The sequence below is a fragment of the Piliocolobus tephrosceles genome, chromosome X, assembly GCF_002776525.5.
Source record: "Piliocolobus tephrosceles isolate RC106 chromosome X, ASM277652v3, whole genome shotgun sequence".
NCBI lineage: Eukaryota > Metazoa > Chordata > Mammalia > Primates > Cercopithecidae > Piliocolobus > Piliocolobus tephrosceles.
The window spans coordinates 4866367-4885619 of NC_045455.1; the positions used below are offsets into that span (position 1 = coordinate 4866367).

A 19253-nucleotide genomic window follows, 5' to 3' on the forward strand; every position below is an offset into this window, starting at 1 on the left:
TGAGGGGAGGGTGAGCATCCGCCGTGAGGGGAGGGTGAGCATCCGCCATGAGGGGGAATTTGCGTCTCACCTGAGGGAGAGTGAGCCTCACCCAGGTGGGAGTATAAGAGTTATGCCTGTGGACATTTGAGTGTCACCCATGAGGCAGTGCGCATGGCTCACCTGAGTTCTTTGGGAATTTTGTCTAGAGAGCCCAGAGAGGACTGGTTTGTTTGCAATGGATGGGTATTAGACAGAGACAGAAGAAGAAACTATGAAGAAAGGGCTTTGCAGCTGGTGGAAGGACCTGGAAAAGGCAGGTGGTCCCTGATGCAAGTTCCTTTCTATAGGCTTTTATATTTGCATCTGCCATAATCGGTGCCTGATTATGTCCACCTTTCCCATAAAGGCTGAGTTTTTATTCTTTGCTGTTACAAGGGCCTAAATAAAACAGAAGTAATAAGGCATCCCACACGTTCCCAGGTTTTCCAATAAATTTGGGTCAGAAGACCAGTAGAGCTGGGGGACAATGCCAGAACCTTAAACTACTTTCAGGTCCAAGTAAACCATTACCTAATTACCCAGTTTGCACTTGTGCCACCACACGGCTTAGTGATACTGAAATCTGAGCTTCATATGATGTCACACCATACATTGTTAAATGTGAACCATGTATAATCTAGAGCAATGGTTCTCAATCATACCCTCCAGGGGACACTTGGTCGTTTCTGGAGGTATTTTTCCTGTTACAACTGGTGGTGATAGTTGGGCAGAGATGTTGCTACACATCCTAGTGTGCACAGAGAAGCTCCCACAGCGTGGAATTATCTGGCCATAAATATTCATAGTGCTGAGGTCAAGAAACCTCCATCTAGAGGTTTGGCTTCCCTATGCCTTCCTGAGTTAGGAACAGCAGTGCCCAGAAAAACCATGGAGGAAGTCAACACATCTTCAGAAGCCAACTGGAACTATGTGGAATTAGGCAAGTCATTCAATGTTCCAGTTCTGCAGTTTCTTACTTGGTAAAATGAAAGTAAAAATGCATTACCACACTGTTAATATTGTGATGTAATATACATGAAAGTTAGGGCTGGGCGCGGTGGCTCACGCTTATAATTCCAGCACTTTCGGAGGCCGAGATGGGCAGATCACGAGGTCAGGAGTTCGAGACCAGCCAGACCAATACAGTGAAACCCCATTTCTACTAAAAATACAAAAATTAGCTGGGTGTGGAAGCGGGCGCCTGTAATCCCAGCTACTCGGAAGGCTGAGGCAGGAGAATTGCTTGAACGTGGTAGGTGGAAGCTGCAGTGAGCCAAGATCGTGCCATTGCTTTGTAGACCAAAAACAGTTATTTGAAGTATAAGGGGTTACAAACAGTGTGGGTAATCTCTACAAAGTCCTACTGTGCTGTGCTCTTATCCAGCCATGCTCACATGACTTTAGTAGTTATTCCAATTCACTTCTAGAAAATTAATGGAAGTTGAGATAATTTCTTCTCACATACTTTATAACAGGTATGATAATCAAATTCTGTGAGTATCAGTGATTAGTTTTTCACTTTATTCCTAGCTTCCTCAAATGTCATTTCAGTTACATCAAAAAGACTATGCATTTACTAAAGATCTTGTCCAAATGCCTCCAATCATATCTTTCTCCATGACTTTGAGTATTTCTGGTGCAAATATCTAGCAGCACTCTATCTCCAAGATATTCAAATCCTGACTCTCATCTTTAATAGCCTATGTTATTCTCTTCCACTTTCTAAACCTGCTTTTCATTCCCACTGGCATCTCCCCTCCTTCAATTCATCCATAGTTTCTAAAGCAATTGCCTATTTTGACTTCTTTCAGGTCTCAAGAAAACCTGAACCTTAGGGCTTAGCATTTAAGTAGCAAAAGCCACTGATGAGCTGCCACCATTTTTTTTTCCCATCATAGTTAGTCATTCCTAATTGTAGTGAATGACATGGTCAATCATTGGATCTGACTGTAATTCGGTATCATTTGCATCTGCCACAAATTCATTCTGACATCTCAGATGGACCCTGTCTGGCTGCTAGGAAGTTCCCCGATTCACCTCTTGATAATGCTACATTACAATCCTCACAGTAACCGTTAGAAATCTTTTTGCCTCTTTTCCAGCTTCCAGCCCCAGCCCAGATTGGCTCATTCTCAGAAGATGGCCATATTTCTTACTTAAAAATTCAATGCTCTCTCACTTGAATTCTCTGAATCATTCATTCGTCCTTCTCTCCTTCCTCATGTTCACTGCTGCACGTTATGCAGATTAGAAACCGCGGTGCCATCTGGGATCCCCTCCCCCAGGACGGCTCCCTGTCATCTGCCAATGGCTGCAGTTTTCCCCTCATTTTCCCTTCAATCCCTGCTTTTTATATTTACTACCTTCACACTAGTAAAAGCCATCACTTACTATTTTGACAGACAAATAGTCAAAAAGGCTAAGCACTGGCCTTTTACATCCTCACTTTAGTGCAACACTGCTATTTGATGCATATATTAAACTGAGAATGTCATTTCTCCTGTTCAGAACCTCTGACCCTGTCATATGGAGCCCTCCTCTATGTAGCCACAATCTACAACTCTAGCTTAGTCTCTGCATGGAAATCTGATGATTTCAAATGAAACACACAGACACGCATACACATGCACACACACAAACACACGCACAACTGGACCATTGGATTTTCATTAAATACATTTCTTGTCTATCTTCGTTCATGCTATGGGCTTGTTTTTTGATGATGCTTCTAAGCTTCCCTAGTAAAACTGCTACCAAGTGCCTTGAGGGCAATGACTACGTGTTTATCAGTTCTGTCTCTGCAGCAGCCAGCACAATGCCTTGTCTACTGGATGCAATCAATAATTATGTGGTGAAATGAATAGCAAGTTTCGGTTATACTGTAACTAAATATAGCATAACATTGTGCTGTCATTTTTATTTAAGATAATGCTAACTAATCTTTCATCAGCACAAGATAATGTTCTTTGGAAAGTTCTCATACATGGCACCTGGTTTACGTGGATGTCTAGAGAAGATGTTGAAGGTCTTCCATTCAAACTAAAGTAAAAAAACTCCCATTTGGAGACTTCCATTCACTGTTACCTGGGAAAATGCATTTAACATCCACAAACAATGACAAACATTTGCTGACGGCAGTTTGCTTTTTGTAGGAAGCACAGTGTTTAGTAAGCCATTTTTTATTGCTAAAAGGACATTTGTATGAAGTTAATGAATTGTGAAGCAGGTGAGCTTCATTAGTTTTGTGATATTAGACAAGCTCTTTAAATTCTCTGATTCTTTTTTAATGTGTTAAATAATATTACCTAAGGGCCCTCCAACTTTAAAAGCCTTTGACCCTATCCATAAGATATAGATGACCAGTACTGACAGGATTTGAGTTGACAGATGGACACAAATATTAGAGACTATGCGAATAGCTTATATGCTTTATCATAATAATGAAAACAATTGATAATATATCACATAAAATTGGCATTCATGGATTGTTAACACACGGTTGCAAACAGTGTTTTGTTGTTGTCTTTTCCTGGTGCTAAATCTGGAATCAAGTATTCCCTCTGGGACATCTTGCAAATTTTTGTGAAGAGAAATGACATGGAGACCTTCTGAACTCTAAGGATTCACAACAGCACATCGTGAGATTGAGTATTGGATCAACCAACGTTTCTACGTATTTCTAGTGGACAGAGCCAAGTAATTTAGATACACAACACAAACATGCACACACAAGCATACACAAATACTTTTCTTTTTCATTTAAAGATAAAATACTACTGGATTCCAAATTAGGTCTTTTAACCATGATACTTTCCTTGATTAGTGAAGTTTCATATTGGCCTTGTCAAAGGCAATTTGAGGGCCCAGCCTAGTGGCTCATGCGGAGGCTGAGGCGGGTGGATCACTTGAGGTCAAGAGTTCGAGACCAGCCTGGTCAACATGGTAAAACCCTGTCTCTACTAAAAATACAAAAACTAGCCAGGCGTGGTGGTATACACCTGCAATCCCAGCTACTCGGGAGGCTGAGGCAGGAGAATCGCTTGAACCCAGGAGGTGGAGATTGCAGTGAACTGAGATCATGTCACCACCGCACTCCAGCCTGGGCAACAGAGTGACACTCTAGTCTTGAAAAAGAAAAAAAAAAAAGGCAATTTGAAAATCGAAATAAATGATGTCCATTCATGCCCTTTATTATGTCTATATGTATCCTGTTTCTATTACCTTTAAATATTTTTAAAGTTTTAATTTTGAAATAAGTTTAGATTTGCATACAGTTGTAAGAAATAATACAGATAAATCTCGTGTACTCTTTACTTAATTTGTTTCAATAGTAACATCCTGCAAAACTACCACAACCAGGATATTGACATTAATGCAGTGAAAATATAGAATATTTACATCACCACACGGATGCCGCATGTTGCCAATTCATAAACAATTTCACTTCCCCCAAATCAAGTGAGTCCCTTTGTGTGTGTGGTTCTATTTCTGCGTCCTTATTCCGTTCCATTGACCCATGTGTAACATGCTTTAAGGACTTTAAATGGAGAAGGTTAATTCCTCCCACTTAATTCTTCCTTGTAAACATTGTTTTAGTTATTCTACCTTCTTTACCTTTCAATGTAAATTTGAGAAAGGTATCATCTAATACCTTTATATCTACAAAAATTTTACTGTGATTTTGATAGGAATGCATTAGCCTATATGTCAATCTGGGGAGAACTGACTACTACTATGCTGATTACTACTAAATTGACACTATATTGCCTTCAAATCTATAAACATGAAATGTCTTTCTTTTAATCTAGATCTTTAACTTCTTTTACCAGCATTTTGTGGTTTTTGCCACACAAGTTCCCTACATATTTTGTTAGATTTACACCTAAGTATTGCATTTTTATGAGCAATTGTAAATGTAATTGTATTGTTCACTTCAATGCCCATTACTAGCATACAGAAATACAACTGATTTTTTGAATGTTTATCTTGTGTCTTGTGACCTTGGTAAACTCACTTATTAGTTCTTTGAGTCTTTTCTTTCTTTTTTACGGTAGATTTCTTGGGATTTTACACAAAGGCAATTATGTCACATATAAATAGGCAGGTTTATTTCCTCCTTTCCAATCTGTTTGCCTTTTATGTCCTTTCTTGCTTTATTACACTTGCTAGAACTTCCAGCAGCCTATGTTAACAGTGGTAAGAGCAGACATCCTTGTCTTGTTTCTGATCATAGAAGTAAAACATCCAGATTTCACCCTTAAATATAATATTGGCTGTAGGATTTTTATAAACTCTTTATCAAGTTCAGGTTGTCTTTTCCATTCCCATTTGTCTGGGAGTTGTTTTTTTATCATGACTGGATGTTAAATTTTATCAAATGCTTTTTCTTAATCCTCTGATATAATCATGTATTTTTTTCTTGTTTGACCTATTGACATGATGGATTACCTTGATAATTTTCAGATATTGAATCAGCTTTGCACCCCCAGGAAAAGAAAACAAAAACAAAAACCATTCTTTTTATATATTGCTAAGTTCTATCTGCTAATATTTTAAACATATTTTTTCACCTATATTCATGAGGGTTGTTTTTAATTTTCTCTCTCTCTCTGTGTGTGTGTGTGTGTGTGTGTGTGTGTGTTACTGTCTGTGTGGTTTTTGGTGTTAGGATAATACTTGCTTTATAAAATGAATTAAGGAGTATTCTCTTCTATTTTCTAGAAAAGATTGTGTACAGTTGGCTTTAATTTTCCTTAAAACATTTGGTAGAGATCTCCAGTGAAACAATCTGGAATAGGAAGCTTTTCTGAGAGATTTTAAATTACAAATTCATTTCTTAAAAGTTACAGAGCTATTCAAATTGTCTATTTCATATTGGGTGAATTGAAGCAGCTTGTGTTTTTTGAGGAATTGATCCATTCCTCAAAGTCACAGAATTTCTGTGTGAGAGCTGTTTGTAATATTCCCTTTGTACCTTTTTGATGTCTACAGGGCCTGTAATGATTTTCCTTGTTTTATTACTGATATTGGCTATTTATGTCTTTTCTCTTTTCTCTTTGTCACTCATATGATAGGTTTATAATTTTTATTGGTGTTTTCAGAGAACCAGCTCTTTGTTTCATTGATTTTCTCCTTTCCTTCCAATTCCATTGATTTCTGCTTTTCTTGTCATTGGCTTCCATTTGCTCACTTTGGGTTTATTTTGCTCTTAGGTTCCTGAGATGGGAGCTCAGATTATTGATTTGAGACTTTCCCTATTTTCTAACATATGCATTTAGTGATATACATTTCTCATTCAATACTATTTTAGCTGTGCCACACAATTTTGACATGTTGTACTTTCATTTTCATTAAGTTCAGCATATTATTTTTAATTCTCTCAAGATTTCCCCTTGTATCCATGGATTATTTGGAAGGGCACTGTTAAGTTTCCAAGTTTATGGAGATTTGGCTGCTATCTTTCTGTTACTGATTTCTGGGTTGATTCCATTGTAGTAGGCAAACCTACTCTGTATAATTTCAATTCTTTTGAGTTTGCTTAGTTTTGCTTTACGGCCGAGCAGATAGTCCATCTGGACACATGTCCCATGGGTACTCAGAAAGAATATGAATTCTGCTTTTGCTGGCGGATGTGTTTATAAATATTGAGTAGATCCTGTTGGTGATGGTATTGTTCAGTTCTCCTATACCCGTGCTGATTGCCTATGTCATTGTTTTACCAATTGTTGAGAGGAGGGTGTTGAAGTTTCCAGCATCACTTTCTGTCTAGCTGGCTTCTTTCAGCACTTGGCAAGATAAGGAAGGCACACACTACTGCCTGGTGAGAGTAGATGTCTAGGTCCCTACCCAGCCTCCCCTGATATGCAAGAAGAATGAATCTTCATTATTGCTGGGTGAAGATAAAGCATCTACCTCTCCATTAAGTCTCCAGTCATTCTTCCCTGGCTGTGGGATGAGCAGTGGAAGGAGCTGAAACACTTCTTTACTGCTCCCTACATAGCCTTCATAAATTGGGTAGCGGGGTATTACCTCTGCACAGTGCTGGAAGTCCTAACCCCCTACCAAGCCTCCTCTGATATCACCACAGTGGCAGGGAGCTAGGAGAAAAATATCCATTTAGAATCTTAGCACAGTACCACAATCTGAAATAAACCTATGCATTAAAAACTTGTGCACACTAAAAGGAAAACTGTGATTTCAATAAATACAACTAAAAAGATTCTTTAAAATTTTGATTTTAAAAAATATAATAAATGTGATTCTTAAAAAAATCATAATCTGGACTAAGATAGCCCAAATGTTTTCTTTTTGTCTTAAATGAAAACAAAAGCTTTGTATTCATCAGGGTTCTCCAAATGAATAGAGCCAGTAGTATAGTATAATATATATAGTCTGAGTTATTGGCTCACGTAATTATGGGGGCTGAGAAGTCCCACAATCTGGCATCTGCAAGCTGGAGACCCAGGAGTGTCGACAACGTAGTTCGAAAGCCTGAGAGCCAGAGAGCCAATAGTGTAGATTCCAGTCTAAATCCAGGAGCACCAAGGGCAGGAGACTGATATTGTAGCTCAAGCAGTCAGGCAGAGAGACTTCAACCTTCCTCCACCTGTTTGTTCTATTCAGGCCCTCAAGGGAATGGGTGGTGCCCACCCACCCCCTTAAAGCTGGTGAGGACATCAGCTTAATCAGTCTACGATCAAATACTAATCTCTTCCCAAAACGCCCAAGAAACCCTCAGAAATGATGTTTAACCAGCCATCTGGGCATCCCATGGTCCAGTGAAACCGACACGTAAGTTAACCATCACAACCTGGGAGTTAATTCTGAAGAAAAGACGTTAATGGAAAACAAAAAAAATCTCACTTGATGATCGATCATGTTGGATCCCTGATAAATCCTCACTGTTTGCAGAAAAATGTACACTTTGCCTAATGAAATCCTTTGCTTTATAGCATTTTCCTCATTGTCCTCTGCTCCTCACTTTCCTCTACCCTACTCACAGATTCCTCCCTTGCCATCACTGCTGCCTTTCCTTTCAATGAACTCCTTTCCAGCTTCTCCAGCAACCAAGGCCAACTCTGCCTTTCTAGGCCCAAGTCTCTAAGAGGCATCAAGCTGTCGTGAAAAGTGCATTGGCCTTGCTCAGTGACACACCTTCTGGGGTCCAGCTTCAACAAGCCCCAGGGCCTGGATAACCAGGGCAAGTGACTGAGTTTCCAAGGCTTCTCATCTACAACACAGACAGTAATGCTGACCTCTCTCTCTACCTCTTTCTTCCTCTCTCTCCCATTCTCTCTTTCTCTTTCTCTGTGTGTCTCTCAGTGGCTTTGGAGATAAATAAAAAGGCTTGTTCCTACCTACCTTTGCATAGTTTTTCTATAGTTTTCTCATGAATATCCCTAATTGATGTTTCTAATGCTCACCTGTACCTTCTCTGCCATTTTCCAGAGTTTTATACATGACTTACTTGAGAAGGACTCATGGTATTACCTAGGTAATCTGTCTCGAGGCTGTTAAATAGGCTGCCTCCCAATAAAAAGTTTCTCATTCTGGACCCATAATTATCTCATGTGAAATTCACTGACAACTTATGAAGGAAATGCTTCCAAAGAAATCTCCCTAGAAGAGAAAGCCCATTAAGCTCATCAGCATCTATACTCAGCCCCTGGACTTCACTGACAGCCACCGCCTCCAGCACCAGGAAGAGGCAATAACTTTGCATAGAGAAGAAGAAAAGCTGCAAAACAGTGCAGACAAGGCCAGTGGGCTCCTAGGCAATTCAAAGGAAAGTGAGCCTCAGAGCCTAGTGAGATGGAAGCATTTCTAGGAAAGAAAAAGCACTAAGGAGAAACTCAGCCTGTATTAGAATTCACCTAGAGCTTTGTGAGTCTGGAGTGTCAGGTCTGCTGACAGATAAAGGTCTGCTCTCTGCTGTGCCACTGGGGAGAGCAGGTTGGTGCTGCTGGAGCAGCAGAGAGAAGATTTTAGGTCGAAGGCTCTCCAGGGTCACTCAGGGCAGCTGCTTGGCTCAGGGCCTTGCTTGTCTTTTTTGGTTTATTATTTGGGGGATGAAAGGAGAAAAGCATGAAAGTAGCCAAAGATAGAGGCTAGGTTTATGCCTTCCTTTTACCCACTCTCTTTACATAACTGATCTTCAGCCTTTATGTATTTATTTTTCCTTCTTAAGATTGGAAGACAGGATTCATGCAGTACATGGCAGCGTCTCTCATGCATGTAATAGAGAAATTTATATTCATGCGACTCAATATGGATCTTTAAGGAAATTGTCATGTATTCAAAATTTCCTTTGGAATGATTCTGTTCAATAAAATAACTCAAAAGAAAACTTAGCATTTTGCTTATGCTGCGGCAGTTAGCAATCCTCATTTAAATGCTACAGTGTGGATGCCAAATGAGGGGTGCAATATAAACTTGAGAGCAGTGACAGTATGTGGCTTTTTTGGAAGTACTTGCTGTAACACTCCAGCACTGCAATAAATACAATTAAAAGATAAATTATGTCAGCTATATATGAAAAAAGGGGTATAAAACTTTCACCATGTCTGTGACTCAAAATTCATCAAGATACTGAGTTTCCTGGCTCCACAAAGAAAACAAAAGTTACAAAATGCCAAACCACATGCATTTTCCTCCTAACTGAAGGGTGTCAGGCTCATGCTTGGCTAATCACCAAGGAAACTGAAATCCAAAGGCAAGAGAGCACCACCGAAATAGCTCCATCCACCAACACTGGATTTTAATTCCCTGAACTGAAAGCAAGAGCAACTGGCTTACTTCACCTTCTTAAAGAAGGTCCAAGGGTTGCCCAGAGCTGGGGAATAGTGAGTTCTTTAGGTCTGCAGCCTCATCCCTCGCTGTGCCTTGTACCAAGTGAGAGAACAATGCAAAACTGTGAAATGTGAGCACCTACTATGTGGCTAATAATTTTAGTGTCTCTCAAAATGTGCTTTCCAGATTCCCTAAAGGAGAACATCCTCTGGTGTTTAATAAAAAGGCAAATGCTTTAAACTTCACCCTAGGCCTCTTCAGTCATTATTGGAGAGGAGTCCAGGAAGCTGCATTTTAAACTTGCTCCCCAGTTAAGTTGGATGCACGTTACGTATGAGAATCACAGCTCCAGCTACTAGGAGCTTAGGGTGCTCTGTTAACTCAGTCCTTCTATGTGGTGCTGGCAGGTGAGAAAGGAGCGTGGGAGCACGGTTTGCTGGAAGTAACTGTTCACAGTGCATTTTATTTTATTTAATTAATTACTTTTTTTGAAGCAGAGTCTCACTTTGTCACCCAGGCTGGAGTGCAGTGGCACGATCTCTGCTCACTGCAACCTCTGCCTCCTGGGTCAAGTGATTCTCCTGCCTCAGCCTCCTGAGTAGCTGGGATTGCAGGCATGTGCCACCACGCCTGGCTAATTTTTGTATTTTTAGTAGAAACAGGGTTTTGCCACGTTGGCCATGGTGGACTTGAACTCCTGACCTCAAGTGATCCATCTGCCTCAGCCTCCCAAAGTGTTGGGATTACAGGCATGAGCCACCATGCCCGGCCCACAGTGCATCTTTTTTTTTTTTTTTTTTTTTTTTTTTGAGACGGAGTCTCGCTCTGTCGCCCAGGCTGGAGTGCAGTGGCCGGATCTCAGCTCACTGCAAGCTCCGCCTCCCGGGTTCCCGCCATTCTCCTGCCTCAGCCTCCCAAGTAGCTGGGACCACAGGCGCCGCCACCTCACCCGGCTAGTTTTTTGTATTTTTAGTAGAGACGGGGTTTTACGGTGTTAGCCAGGATGGTCTCGATCTCCTGACCTTGTGATCCACCCGTCTCGGCCTCCCAAAGTGCTGGGATTACAGGCTTGAGCCACCGCGCCTGGCCCACAGTGCATCTTAAATAAAGAAACACGGTCCTTCTGAGAACAGCCATTAGAGCGGATATTGATGGATGTTTAAATTGCTGATAAGTTTAAGATGAAATTACACTATAACTATACTCAAGGCTAAGCTATTTTCTTGGGGGAGTTAGCATTTTTTGAAAAGTTCTTGTAAAGGAAAAAAAAACTTTCAAATACTTTTATCTAAGAGGGTAGCAATAAAGTACAGTATTTTTCAAAAATCCCTGGTTATTGTGGTACCCTATATACGCCATATATGGTGTTGGAATTTTGGAGAAAATGATATAAAAATGAGAGTGTGGTAAAGTAGAAGGAACAATAGACCCAGGGTTGGGAAGAAGGGATTCTCATTCTATTATAGTTTCGGCTTCTCAACCTACAGAAACATTCATGGGTCACGTGCTGGAATAATTAATTGTGGGAACATGATAGTCAGCTTCTCTGAACCACAGTTTCTTATCTATTTGAGTTTTGATCTCTGGCCAGTTCACATTAATTTTAATGATTTTACTGATTAGCATAATCCATCAGTAAAATTCTTATTTTAGGGGGCTAGGAATGGCTTACATGTAAATTTAGTATATGGGCATCTATTTAGATTTTCAGATTGCCTTTGATATGGCTAATGTCAAAGGTTATTAAAATATCATCATTGGATTGAGGAAATTATCAGGGTTAAGACTAAATTTTTAATAAGCCAAGGAAAACAGCAGGGGCTAACCTTTTAAAAATATTTTGTAAAATATGTTACATGTTGTATTAGTGTGTTTTCACACAGCTGTAAAGAACTATCTGAGATTGAGTAATTTATAAAGGAAAGAGGCTTAATTGCCTCACAGTTCAGCATGGCTACGAAGGCCTCAGGGAACTTCCAATCATGATGGAAGGCAAAGGGGAGGCTTTTGACTTTGCTCTTGTTGAATTTAACATGCTATACTAATAGAGATATTAAAAAATCAATATGCAGCCCACAGCAGAAATAGAGTGGAGATCTGGGAATCATCACGTATATGCAACTGAATCCTGACAGTAGATAAGCTCCCTGCTCTGAGAAACATCATCAATATTCACAAAATGAAAGTAAATTCATACATCCATCAAATTTATAATCCCTTTCTCTAACATGTTATTTATATGATGCAAAATATAATCCTTAGGAAAGAAGTGGTTGGAATTAAATTTTTAATTAAACCACTTTTCTGGTGTTGGAAGTGGTGATAATTTAAAATGCAAAGTTTTGAGATAAACCCTTGAATTCAATATATCACATCAGAATATATGTGAAGATTGGATTTTAGCAAAATAAATAAGAGATCATTTTCAGCATATATAAATGTGTCCAATTATTTTCCCTGCCTGGTTTCAGTTTTCTATCTGAGGTTTGCTGAAAAGAGTCTCAATTTCTTCTGTAGTGGTAAACCAATGTCTATATATTGTCAATATTTATAAGCAACAGCTTCTATTCTTTTACTTTTCCATTAAGTGATTCTATCCACTAGTTTTTTTTTTTTTTTTTTTTTTTTGCTTTCCTTCTGATTCACTTTAAGTTGATGAATACTAATTAACAAAGAAGGTTATTAGGAACATATAGTAATGAGTAATGCTGTTAAGAGTCCTGTCTAGATATCTAGAAATCTGTATATGGATCTTCCCTTGAAATTGACACAGCTTAAATTTATGGATGTGCCTCACTGATTCCTTTATGAAAAAATATACCAATCAACTAGTCCATAAACTATCAATATTCTGGAAAATCTAAAGTTTTATAACTTTCTGTCAGGTCATGAAGATAAAATAATATATTAAATATTTGAAGCAGCGGAAGATTCTCTAAATGAGATATTACATTTTGTCTTAACAAAACCTAGGTAAGAAAAGGTGGATCATGCCTCCTGTAAAATACTGCCAAAGGTGAAATTCATGTAAGCAGTGGAACACCAGGAGCCTGGTAGAGCTACTTTTATTTTTCAAAACGTCTGCTCAAGAGGTGAACAAATACAGATGTAAATTAAGTTCTTTCTCTGCAGGTCAAAATATCTTTGTCAAGTAGCTTTTAAGAGTATCGGTTTGGCTTAGACCAGACAGATTTGGTTGTTATGTCTGGAGATTTTGCCTGGAGAAAAGGAGAGAAATAAATGAAAACTGCCCTATTGATTAGTTCATGTTCTTTGTTTTTTAATTTAAAAGTTCACTCTCAGAGTCTTCTTGGGTACAATGTGTCCCCCACAAATCTCTGGGGAGGTAAAGGACACGTTATGAAAGGTGTTCCTGACACAAGTGGAACTGAGAAGCTGAACAGACAGAGATCCCTGCAAGCATGTTATGTAAAAATCTTTATGGTGGGAGGCTGAGGAGAGTGGATCACCTGAGGTCAGGAGTTCGAGACCACGGTGAAACCCTGTCTCTACTAAAAATACAAAAAATTAGCTGGGCATGATGGTGGATGCCTGTAATCCCAGCTACTTGGGAAGCTGAGGGAGCAGAACCACTTGAACCCAGGAGGTGGAGGTTGCAGTGAGCCGAGATTGTGCCTTTGCACTCCAGCCTGAGCAACAAGAGCAAAACTCTATCTCAAAAAAAAAAAAAAAAAAAATGTTTAAGGGAAAAGAGGTTGGCTTTCATCACTAGATCATCTAGAATTGACCATAGCATCAATGAGACAAAGATCTCTACTCAGGAACTTGCATAACAGCATAAATCTAAACAACAGAAACATTTCAAACTTAGTTTATTCAAAGATGGAGATACATTATTTTTAAAGAGAAGAAAAAAACTATGTATTTTAGAGACGGGCTACAAATCAGTGACTTCATTCTTTTCCCTGCACCATTTCCATCAACAACATTTTAGTGATATGATTCCCATAAAGGCCTGTGGAAATCAGTGACATGAACAGTAATGATCAGGGCCTACGTGTCTGAGATTCCAACTTCATCTGTAGGGTTGTGGTTTAGAGCTACCACGAAGGAATCATGACAAATACAATCAAAATCTACCCACACAAAGATGCATCTACAAGCATAGTAGATAAGGTGGCTGTAAGTTTTTATGCCATTATCAAATTGCAACTCAGAGTATGTATATAAATTGTATAGAATGTTTTAATTTTATAAGGGGAAATCATATGGAAAGGATCTTTTAAAATGCGCAGTAAAATTTCACACACCTGTGTGCTTGATTAAAGTATTAGTTATCAAACTAAATGGTAAAGAATACAGACATTTTTTACAAAATTCCCTTCAAAGGGAGCTACTCATCACAAAGCATCCCAAATATTCTGTGAAAAACAAAATGTTACATTAACATAAACTAAAACATTTTGTCTTCTGTTTTCTCTTTTAATACTATAGTTGAGAAATATCTCAATTTTCTGCATTTAATACTATGTATAGAGAATTTAATTTAATTTTATGCTATATTTTTATATTATTATATTTTTATGTATTTAATTTAATATATAGTTAGAGAACTATCTCAATTTTCTGTACATATCTTCCACTGAAGTATTTCAAGTGTCATAAGAAGGGCCAGAAAATACCATAATATAATGGGAGTGGTTACACCTTTCCTATCATCTACTGAAGTGATACCAGTAACCCTGTGTATATAAAAATAAACATTCTAACATGACTTCCAAAACATTACTTTATATAATGTGAGCGCTTTCAGAAGATAAAATAATTGACTCTTTTTAAAAAAACAAATCAAGGACATTTTACCGCTTACTTTATTTTGAGCAACTCAATGGGGCCACCAATATTCTCATCTGAATGTAGGGCAAAAGTTGACTGGATAACCCCTGCAATATTTTCTGGTCTTCAATATCTGTGATTGATGAGTTCAAAATTTTATGAAGTACTGTTGTATTCCTGCACTGAAGACCTTCAGCCATTGTTGGGGAAATAGATGACTCACATACTTGAAAAAATGAGTAAAAATAATTGTACCTGCATTTATTGCTTGTCATTGTACTTAACCTTTGGGACAAGTTTATGAGGTTCATAATTATATTTTCTTTAATGGTAAATTTCATGGTGTGAGGGTCCTTATCCTCCTCAAAGGCACACAGCAATGGAGCTGGAAATCAAACCCCCGACAGCTGGGCCCCAGGCAGGGCTCCTGTCCTTTCTACCCTCCTCCACTATGCCACATGAATTCTATGAGTACAGAGAACAAACACATTAGGAATTTCACCCCGTGATGTGGTGAAGAGAGAAAAGCACAGGGAACTTGGGGAAAACAAGACACAATAGTGTCACTGCTAGCCTGTGGTGGCTTGCATAGTGTACCCTAAAATTCACGTCCACCCAGATCAACAGAATATCACCTTATTTGGCAACAGGGTCTCTGTAGGTGAAATTAGCTAAATTAAGATGTGGTCCTGCTGGATTAAACCTTTGCGAGAAGAGGAGAGAACATACAGAGGGACAGGGCCATGTGATGGAGGCACAGATTGGGGTGATAGGTTTGCAAGCCAGGAATGGGGGCCTGCAAGGCAGGCATGCCAATGGCTGGCTACCACCACAAGCTGGGAGAGAGACTTGGAACAGCCTCTCCCTCAGTGCCTCCAGAAGTAACCAACTCTGCCAACACTTGACTTTGAACTACTATCCTTCAGCACTGTGAAAAATAAATCTCTGTTGTTTTAAGCCACCCAGTCTACGGTACTTGGTTTTGGCAGGCCTAGGAAATTAATATGCAGCTGTGCAATCTTTGGTGAATCACTGAACTTCACCAACGCTTATTTACCTGAAAAATGGAAATAGTAATACTTATATCCAAGAAGGTGGTGACAATGTCACAGATGTACTTTGTAAACTGGAAAATGTCATGCAAGCTTCAGGAATCATTATTGATAAAGGCAAAATGAGATCAAGGAAATTTAGATCAGGCCAAGAACTTGATCTGAGGGAAGATGGATAAGATTTGGAAAGACAAAGAAAAGGAATGTTCCAGGTAAGGAAAATCACATGCACAAAACCTGAGTCAGAGAAGTGTAGGAATCACTTAAAAATGAATCAAATGTGGCAAAGAAATTCTACGATGTTATCTGATAAAACTATTCCTCTTATCATCTGTCAAGATGAACCAATAAATACTTTATTAGCTTCCTAGGGTTGCTGCAACAAGTAACGAGTCAGGTGGCTCAAAACAAGAGAAAGGTGTTTCCTCTCAGCACCGGAGGCCAGCACTCTGGAATCTGGTCAAGCCACACCGCCGGAGGCTCAATGGGTGGACCCTTCCTGCCTCTTCCAGCTTCTGGGAGTTCCAGGTGTTTCAATACCTACCCCTGTGGTCACATGGCCTCCTCCTCTTCTCTCTCAAATCTCTCTCTGCCTAACTTTCGGAGTAGGCTTTGGACATAGAGCCCACCCATAACCCAGAATCATCCCCTCATCTCAAGATCAGTAACTTAATTATATAAATGAAGACCCTTTTTCCAAATAAGGTCATATTCACAGCTCCATGGATGGGGGCCTGGAAATATTTTTGGAAGGCTCCTGTTCAGCCCATTACAATGCATAAGCATTTGAGGGGAGAAGGAGCTGAAACAGGGATGCATCATCTTAGGTGTAAGAACAATATCACCAACTTGTTGCCTATAAACCATTCAGGCCAATCACAATGGGATGCTTATCTGAGATCCAAAGAGATTCACTTCATGCTAATATAAATTTTCATAATAAACAACTTTCAGACAAAGATCCTATGAGCAGACAACAAACAAGGCTCATATAGGTAGGTGTCATATATTATATTACATGTATATATCATATAATATAACTACTAATTTTGACCAATATTTTCATTAATGCAATTTTTATTACTTAAGGTTGTTTTACTATCTCCTTATCTATTTGCTTATTTCACATCAAAATTTAGGAGCTTAAAAATTCCATTTCTTACTAGAGGTAGTTTAGAATCACCTTAATGGAAATTTAACTCTCCTAAGAGCCAATGTCTTTCGCCAAACCATAATTCTTTCTTCTTTCAAGATTCTTAATTTTAATAGCCAATAAAATTAGATACATTTCTGAATTTAATGCTTATCTATCATGTAAATCATCAGAATTTTAAGAGCAGCCCCTATAAATGATAATCCCATATATGATTTAATATTTGCTAAAACAAATAACTAACCAAAAAACCCTACAAGCCTTCCTTAATTCAGATTCATGCTCCTTAATGAGACCGTGTTAATATTTCATGTACAGCCTCTTCCCATTTACTTTAAAATATTTCTGTAATGGAGACTGGAAAATGTACTCCGCTCCTATGAGTAATGAAAAATTTAAATGTGTTTAGAAAAGATCTTCAGCTATAATTTAAATAATGTTGCTTAAATATTTCTAAAAGCACCTCAGAGCCTCTGTTCCAAACAAGACTCTGAAGCCTGGCCGTTCTTCCTGGTCAGAGCTTTCAGGAGAGGCGAGTTCCTCCAGGTGGGGCTGGATGCTAATATCATCTAGGAGTAATAATTATCCTTCCTACAAAAGGTAATGAATTTCCACTAAAAAGACCAGGTAATCTTATCATGGACGAGCAAGCGGTGATGAAGGAGATACATTCTACCCCATCCGTCTGGCCAAAAAAGTGGCCCAGGGCCATTGGGCTCTCGCTTGGGGCCGACTTGACTATCAGAGAGCTAGCTATTCAGCAATGTTCCGCCTATTGTCCAAACTAGACCTTGCATATTGATTTCAAATCAGTTAACTTTTTCTACATGTCTTGATTTATAAAATACAGAATGTGTTGCCGCCTTTTTTGAAACTGCAATAGCTCAAAATTTAAGTGTATGTGTCTACATTTGATTATTCAAATGGCATATGGCTTGACATATTGCCACAAATTACATATAATCTATACTGAACATGTGAATGAGTCCTCAGGGAGTCTTTTGGCTAAGACTCATTAATACATCTTAGTACAATAAAAGATTTTTATAAAACCACAAAACTGACTCCCATGATAAAAATCTTGCTTAAAAAACAAAGGTGATTTTACAGGAACATTCATGTTTCCACAGGGGTTTAGGCTGTGTACCAGCTAATCGATTGGTTTCCTCTGTTTTGCTTTATTTCTATCAGAACTCAGCGAAATAATTATATTGACTTAAACTCAGTTGTTTTCCCTAAAATTTTCTAAAAATATTTGAAACTAAAAATGGAAATTTTAAGTGAATGCACAATTTTTTAAACCGAACATAAAATAATTTAAAAACGATTACTCCCAAGCACATTTCCACTGACTTCAATGCAATTAGCATTTATTGAACACCTAGTGCACCTCCAACACACAACACAGACTCAGAAGGCACACCAAGTATGTACCTGCCTACAGTCACTTCCGTAAACCTGAGGAAAAGTAATTCTCAGAAGGCACGCCAAGTATGCACCTGCCTACAGTCACTTCCGTAAACTGAGGAAAAGTAATTCTCAGAAGGCACGCCAAGTATGTACCCGCTTACAGTCACTTCCGTAAACCTGAGGAAAAGTAATTTCCTGAGATCATCACACTTCATTGTAACTTGTAAAATACTCCCTACAAATTCAACAAATATTTACTATGAAGAAAATACAGCCTGAAAATTGAAATACAAGTCTAAGATTCCTGTTTTCCTAAAGAATTTTTAATAGTGAAATCTCTCAAATTCAAAGAACATGAATTATATTTCAAATGTATGTTTTTACAAAATGTATGTATATAAATTTATATTTAAATAAATATATGAGAATATATATAATTATAAATATACACATATGCATTATATATAAATATATATACATGTAGAAATATATAATATAGAAATATATGCATATACTATATACATTTATTTATATATGTATATATGTATATACTTATATACATTTATTTATATGTGTATATATGTATTGATTAAATATATAAGTATTTAAAATTTAATAAATTGTATATTCATTAAATATACAAATATTTAATAAATGTAAATATAAAATATACATATATGAATATAAATATAGAATATGTATATAGTATGTATACAAATATATAGATTTATATTTGTATATATAAATACACATATATTTGTATATATACATATATTTACATTTATATATACACATATTTGTATATATACACACATATTTATATTTGTATATATAAATATGTTTTATATATAAACATGTTTTATATATAAATATATAATATACATCTATATACACATATACATATAAAATCCTCCATGGATTTCCTTCTGACATGCCACTCACCACCCCAGCCTTCTTCTGAGACTCTGCCCCTCTAATGCCTCTCAAAGCTCCTCGTTAGCCTAACTACCACATCACCCAGATGCATTTTC

General features: G+C 38.0%; 1 protein-coding gene across 2 annotated transcripts in view; it reads right to left on the reverse strand.

Annotated features, from left to right (window-relative positions):
- Positions 1-19253, reverse strand: part of MYO16 (myosin XVI) — a 626143-nt gene that overhangs the window by 181980 nt on the left and 424910 nt on the right. The gene's annotated exons all lie outside the window — the stretch shown is intronic.